The sequence below is a fragment of the Asparagus officinalis genome, chromosome 5, assembly GCF_001876935.1.
Source record: "Asparagus officinalis chromosome 5, Aspof.V1, whole genome shotgun sequence".
Classification (NCBI taxonomy): domain Eukaryota; kingdom Viridiplantae; phylum Streptophyta; class Magnoliopsida; order Asparagales; family Asparagaceae; genus Asparagus; species Asparagus officinalis.
Genome location: NC_033798.1, coordinates 108,703,565 through 108,711,398, shown reverse-complemented (window position 1 = coordinate 108,711,398; position 7,834 = coordinate 108,703,565). Strand labels below are relative to the sequence as shown.

Here is a 7,834-nt window from a genome sequence, read left to right as displayed (position 1 = left end):
AAGCAGCATATTCTCATAGCCTCGTTAATATTGGTTGACAGGCAAGCAATAAACTCGGTGAATCTCAACTACCAAGAAGCCTCTGAATTTAGAGTTGACTCATAGTTGACCTTTTTTATTTTGACACGAGATAATGATGATCATCCACCAACACATTGCAAGGAAATAGAAGAAATCGGCTAAAAATTCATTATTTTTACTTCCCATAACTTGCAACTGTAGAAATGGCAGGAACAGGCATTGGCAGGCAGGCAGATTGGCGGTCGACCGCATTCGTGCACGAGACTTACTGGGCGTCAGGATTGGTGGCGGTCTACCGCAGAAGTTTCTGTTCGGTGGGCGGTCGACTGCCGCGGTCGACCGCAGAAGTCTTTGGACCATTGGGGCTGTTCTGGATTGAGGGCGGTCGACCGCGATGGATCGCGGTCGAGCGGTTTTGGGCTGGGTCTGTTTTCCAAACCCGTTTCGTTTGGGTTTTCTATAAATACCCAAACTCGATTCTAGGGTTTGAAAGGCAAGTGTTTTGAGCCGTTGAAATGAGTTTTCTTTGGGCTTCTATTCTAGGAGCAATTGGAGAGATTGAGAGTTGATTTGTTAAGGGTTTATGAGAGATTTGTAACCCTAGTTTGTTCCTCTTAATTTCTAATAGTAAAAACTCCCCCCTCCTTGCCCCGTGGACGTAGGCATCTCGCCGAACCACGTAAAATATGGTGTTTGATTATTTGTGCTCTTGTTGGTGTGTTGGTTTATCTCTTTCGGCTATTTGGTTGGATCTCGGCATAGGGGTTTCTCCCCAACAATTGGTATCAGAGCTCCGGGCAACGCTTGGGCTTTTTGGAGGTGTAGATCAGTTGGGAAGTTCATCTAGAACTTCGATTGGTGATAAAGATTGGATCTTTGTGGTAAAGTTTCTATCTTTTTCACGTTGGATCTATTTCCTATTTGTTTCGTAATAGTTTGGATGCTTTGAGATATATGGCCGAAAAAGATAAAAGTGGGGAGGGTTCTTCTAGTATGAAGGCCGTCCAAAGTTTGAATATACATTCTATGAAAATAGATGTGGAAAAGTTCAACGGCACAAATAATTTTGGACTTTGGCGATGTGAAGTCATGGATGCGCTCAATGCGTAAAATTTGAAAGATACGTTGGAGTTAGACGGGAAACCGGCCGAAATTGATGATAAGGTTTGGAATAAAATGAATAGAATAGCGTGTGGTGTGATTAGGTCTTGTCTTACCCAAGATCTAAAATATGATGTGATGAATGAGACTTCAGCAAAGAAGATTTGGGAGGTCCTAGAGGGCAAATATTTGACGAAAAGCGTCGAAAATCGTTTGTATTTGAAGAGGAGGCTTTATCGCTTCCAATTGAAGAAGGGGACATCCATTAGTGATCACATGAACCACTACACGAACCTACTTGCAGATTTGGTGAATGTGGATGTTATAATTGAAGATGAAGACAAGGCATTGTTGTTATTGAGTTCCTTGCCCGACGAGGAATATGAGACATTCGTTCTTACTCTTATTAATGGGAAGGCATCTCTTTCATATAGTGAGGTCACCGCAGCCCTTGTGAACTATCAACTTCGAAAGAATGACAAGGAGGCTTCCATTGAGCCGGTTGCGGGGGCATTAGTTGCAAGAGCTAGAAGTCCAAACCGTGGTAGGAGGTCGTAGTCTAGAGGGGGGGCATCCTGCAGTTGGCAGGAATCAATGTGCATTTTGTAAAGAAAATGGACATTGGAAAGCTGAATGCCCAAAATTGCAAGCCGTGAAGAATAAGGGGAAAGTTGTTCAAGCTTCAGAGGTGAATGTTACCAAGGCTAGTGGTGACGTTTCTAATTCAGATTCTTTAGGCTATTCGTGCCCAGCTCTTCCGTCAGTTGGTGTTGCCGACTCCACCGAGTGAATGTTAGATTCAGGTGCTACTTACCACATATGTCCTAGGAGGGATTGGTTCTCCAGCTTTCAGGAGTTGGAAAGAGGGGATACTGTTCTTATGGGTAATGATCACAGATGCCCTATTGGTGGTATTGGTACCGTTCGTATTCGGACGAGTGACGGGATGATTCGGGAATTGGTTGATGTGAGGTTTGTTCCTCAACTAAGGAAGAACATCATTTCACTTGGGGTATTGGAGGCAGCAGGCTATAGGGTGACCTTGACAGATTCTCACTTGAAGGTCACATCGGGGTCCATGATTGTGATGAAGAGTGTCAGGAGGAGTAACTTGTATTATCTGCTCGGGAGCACGGTGATTGATAAAGCACTGACGACTTCTTTGGCTAGACTGTGACATTGTTTGGTGTTGGGATATATTATTGGTTATGCCGTGCACAGATTGTTGAGGAGTGCTATGACCTGCAGATTGAAGTCCTGTGAGCACATTGGGATGAGCGAGGAGACCGAGGTGGAGTTCAGTACTTCTATCCATCGATCGAGGGGTCTTATTGGAGGTGTTCAGTCAGGCATTGGGGGACCTTCCATGTATGCATCATTGGGAGGTAATCGTTATTTTGTTTCCTATGTTGAGGATTGTACTAGGCATATATGGGTTGCAACCAAGTCCCGTTGGTCTGAAGCCCTAGTAGTCCGCAACAGTTGGAGGAGGTGTATGGGCAGAAAGGTTACCCGTCATGCTAGTTCTAGTAGGGGTTCTTTCGTGCATTGGTACCGAGCTCATGACAGTTGGAGACACTTTAGAGGAGAGGAGACAGTGGGGCGATGTGATGAGATGGCGGATCTAGTGGGTCGTTCTTTTCTGGGGGAGGATCGGCGTTGGTTGTCAAGCAGTGGATTTGGTATTCATGCTTTGACACGTGTGGGCCGTCTTATGAGGTTGCCGACTGCTGCATGTAGAGTTGTTAGATCTGGTGGAGTTGCTTCAGATTTTGGTCGGCGTCGGATATTTGGCTACCCAGCACTTGGTCACATCGTTGATGTGAGATTGGATCCGATTGCGCATTTGGGATTCAGGAGTTCATTTGGCTATCAGTTGGGAGCTTCTGTGTTTGGTCTGGGCAGGTTTGTCACTTTGGACTCTTGGCAGGTAGAGAGTATTGATCAGATCAGAGGGATACCGCAGCGGGTGGAGGTTGATGTTACTCCACATCGGGTGGAGCTTATTCTACATACTCCAGGTCATTTTGCATTAGTTGGGATTCCAGCTGAGGTGACACAGTTTGGGGATCAGATTGTTCAGGATGCAGATGACGAGTTGGTAGATCCGTGTGCAGCTGGTGGATATAGCTTGGATATGGCCATTGGTTCACCTCAGGTGGAGGTGTTTGGATCATTTCAGTATGGGGCCGTTGGTGATGCTATCAGTCGCGCATTGGATGTTGGTATTGGTGAAAAGTTAAAGACTTTTCTTTTGCATTGAGGGTCTTTGGAGGCCATTGGGTGAACTACGTGAAGGCTTGATTCCTTGGAGAGGATACGTAGGCAGTCAGTTATGATGCAGCCGATTTGGTGAGTAGACACAGTTGTTTTGGGGTGAGTGTTCACACTCCCGTTTGGGTCTCGACGTGTTGTGGATTGAGTCCGTTGTCATGAGACCGTTGCCATGGCGTACTGGATACATCAGTTGAGGCATTGGTTTGATCGGTGTCGGCTCAGTTTGGTAGAATCTTCGCCGAGGTGGAGATTTATAGAAATGGCAGGAACAGGCATTGGCAGGCAGACAGATTGGAGGTCGACCGCGTTCGTGGCACAGGAACTTACTGGGGCGTCCAGGATTGGTGGCGGTGCGGCGGCGGTCGACGCGGCAGAAGTTTCTGTTCTGTGGGCGGTGCGACTGGCCGCGGTCAACGTAGAAGTCTCTGGACCATTAGGGGCTGTTCAGGATTGAGGGAGGTCGACCGCCAAAGCAGTTTTGGGGCCTGAGTCTGTTTTCCAGACCCGTTTCGTTTGGGTTTTCTATAAATACCCAAACTCGATTCTAGGGTTTGTAAGGCAAGTGTTTTGAGCTGTTGAAAGGAGTTTTCTTTGGGCTTCTATTCTAGGAGCAATTGGAGAGATTGAGAGTTGATTTGTTGAGGGTTTATGAGAGATTTGTAACCCTAGTTTCTTCCTCTTGATTTCTAATAGTGAAAACTCCTCCCTCCTTGCCCCGTGGATGTAGGCATCTCGCCGAACCACGTAAAATCTGGTGTTTGATTGTTTGTGCTCTTGTTGGTGTGTTGGTTTATCTCTTTCGGCTATTTGGTTGGATCTCGGCATAGGGGTTTCTCCCCAACAGCAACCTGCAACACAAACGCGCACGCACACAAAAATGTAATGTGTTTATTTTGTGTTTAAGTGTATAATTTTATAGATATAAAATTATGTATATATATTCATTTATATTGATGTGCATGAAAATAGATACCTGCATGAAAATAGATACATGTATATATTTGTCTGTATATATTTGACACGCACACATATATGCATACGTGTACATATATTTATAAGGGGACCACCCCCTGTTTCACGAGCGAGTTGGCTCACGCGTTAAAGCGCGAGCCAAAAAGTGTTTTCGATATATTTATATGTATGTGTGTGTACACTGTACCCACAGAAAGAAAATCCTAAAAAAAAATTGCAATTAAAAAAAATCTCAACCTTGGTACTTAGCCCAACAAGATAATTGATAGAGTTGCACCGTCTCGTTAGAGGCATGGCATGCTAGAAGCAAATAATTTCGCGGACCTCATGAAGAGACACGAGTAGATACACATTGCTGCAGCATCAAAAGTAGGTTAAGCTGAATCAGATCTTAATAATGCATCCTAAATATTCTTGAAATACCATTTGTTGACCTCCAGTCATGTTGCCAGATATCATTTCTGGAGGTTTCTGTGTAACTACCAAATCCTGGAAAAACATCATGAGTCCAATTTAATCATATGAACATGAAATCATGAATACTTGTTTGATCGCTTTCAATCTGGATGATCCATAGAAAACTTTTCCAATATAAAAAGTAGATGTATACAAATGTTCGAGTGTGAAACTCGCCTTATTTTGATGGTAGATGTATACAAATGTTCGAGTGTGAAACTTGCCTTATTTTGATGGGAAAAGGATCAAACAACATAAATATCAATAGATTAGATTCTACAATGTACTCTTGAGACCTCAAATATATATCATGAATGATCTTTCAAATGTTATAAAATGAGAAACTTATGTGTCAAAGTCACTGTTAATTCACTCAGAGACTAAGAATATTGGCCATCGGCAATATCTAAGTTTGATTAACTCAAGTTTCCCACTGATAGAAAAAAGATGAGGATCAATTTTATTTTCTTGTATAATGCCCAAACAACACCTAACAAAATTTAAACTTTTTGGAGCATAAAGATACTTATTCAAAAACTAGTTTGATGAACATGGTTCATGCGTGTTCGTCTTTTGATTTATGAATTAACAAAATCCTCCAACAAAAAGGAAATTCTATGAGGATAAGACAATCTAACTGGATTATGTAGAAAAATCCCGAATCAAGTATTATATCTGGTATCTGCATATTACATTTGTTGTCGAGTTGTTGTTTCTTTGAAAGAGAAAAGTGGTAAATAAAATATCTTGAAGCACATTTTGGTTAAAATTCATGATTAGACACACAAATATAAATATGCGTAAAATAGAAAGGCATACAGCAATAAAATCTCTCTTTTTTCTTACCGCCCTGTAAAATTTATTCTACTCTCTAAATATATCATCATTAGAGTTCGTCAACAGAAAGAATCCTCCAGTACGGACACTTGTTCTTTTCTCAAAATAAGGGAAAGATGTATACGTTTTTTTTTTCTTTCGCCTTACATTTCCATCAATGATCTTGAAACTCTGTATATATATAAGAGCCTATAACCATACAAATTCAGTAATATCTTGAGCATATCATTATCAACAAAAACAAAGTGAATTCCAAAGCTCAATAAAATCAAATTCAACAAACAAATCGCTGAAAACAAAGCATACTGCAGCAACAAATACCCAGTTGGCGATGGGCCCCCAGAAATGAGTCGTTTTGGGGCCCATTGGGCTATCCCAGAAAGCTCGGAAGGCCATTCGAGCAGAAGCGAATCTATATACAATTCAGGACCGTCTCCCCAAAATTTTGGAAAAAAAGATAGAGTGGTCTCTGTAAAACATCCTTCCTTAAAATTAAAATATATTCATTTTACATAATTTTTGTCTTCCTCTTTTGAAATATTTTGGAGATATTAACGTTGGCTATTCTACTCTTTTGTTTAGGTTATGATGTATCTCTTGTGAATAAAAGTGCATTAAAAAAAATTTGAGAGAACTGAAATCCTGGATCTGCCGCTGCTGCATTCAAGAGCTGCGCTTTGTTCCTGTGAATTTGAGAGAGAGATAAAGATATATCGGATCCTTATAAGTCGTAGTAACTGCACGAGCCTTGATTGTTGTTTTTTTTTAAATGAGAGAATGATGAAAAGATTGAAACAGGACGCACCTTTGATGATAATGGAAACAATTTGGCTAGCGTTTGAGAATCGGAGACGGAAACGACGGAGAAATTCGGTGAAGGTCGGTGACGTACCAACGCAATGAGCGGAGGAGACTGTTAGCTTGACCTGGTCTAAGATGACCAAATCAACGTTCGTTTGAGAAGAACGTGGAGAAAAATTGGGTTTGTTGATAGAAATTCTCTCAGGAGCGGTTATGGGGGGTCGAGATAATGGGTTCTGGCTCCTATATAAAGAGGAGTAATCTCCTTGAGAAATACACAGCAACACAGAAACAAAATCAAACCCTTACTCATTATCGGAGCCCCTCAAAATCTGTTCTTCTTCTTTGATTTCGATCACTGGTATCAGAGCAGCGTCGATCTCAAGGCCACCCTCTCGAGCTCTGCGTCAATCGGCCACCTCAACGACTCTGCTACGACGTTCGACGACGACGACGATTCTACTGTTGCGATCGACGACGGCGACGACGAGCTTGTCCGCCAATTCGCATCTGAGCCGCGACGACGATTGACCACAACGCCGGAGTCTCCATCGTCGACGAGCTCTTTGATTTAGATCACGGAAGAAAGATAGTTCTGCCGCCCCTTGAATTTTTTTCGATCCTCAACCCTAGCTTGAGATCGGGATTCTTTTTAACAGAACAATCAAGAAGAGAAGTTGTTGGGCCTTTTGTGTTTGGGCCTGGTGATCAAATATCCACAACAAGCTAAGTTATATACTCCCTGCTAACCTCTTCTTTGTTTTAATTTAAAAAAAATGGGCCTGTTGGGCCTGCTGCAGTTGGGTTTGAACTCTTAGATCGGGCGTGAGGAGTATTATATAAGTAGAAGTATCAGATTCTTCACACGGTGGATCTTCTCCAAAATTCAGTCAGGCAAGTGCTTATACAATCAACACCACTAAGTGACAATCTTGCTCAAATTGGAGCCTCTTTTATCAACTCGGAACAATCAGGTTCATTTTTAATTTATTTAATTTTATTCTCTTTTAGTATAATTGTCTATATATCAATCTTATATTTAAATTGAATTTAGTTTTAGTTCTCTACCGAATGGCTAGTAAACTCGTTCTATCAGAACTAGGAAAAATTGACAAATTTAATGGCAGTAATTATGATATGTGGCATAAAAAAATAGGGTATGCTCTTATTCATGACAATATTGATGATATAATCGAAACCACTGCTCCAACCCTTACTGATAAATCTACACTTGAAGAAAAGAAAGGGTTTGAACAGTGGAAGTCGAAAGACAAAAAGGCAAAAAGTCTTATGCTCATGTTCATGGAAGATAATTTAATCAAAGTTTTTGAAACTTATAAAACTTCCATGGATTTGTGGAATGCAATAA

At 41.7% G+C, this 7,834-nt stretch overlaps 1 pseudogene; it reads right to left on the bottom strand.

The window, feature by feature from the left end:
* On the bottom strand, positions 4,604–6,060 carry LOC109842331 (annotated as a pseudogene).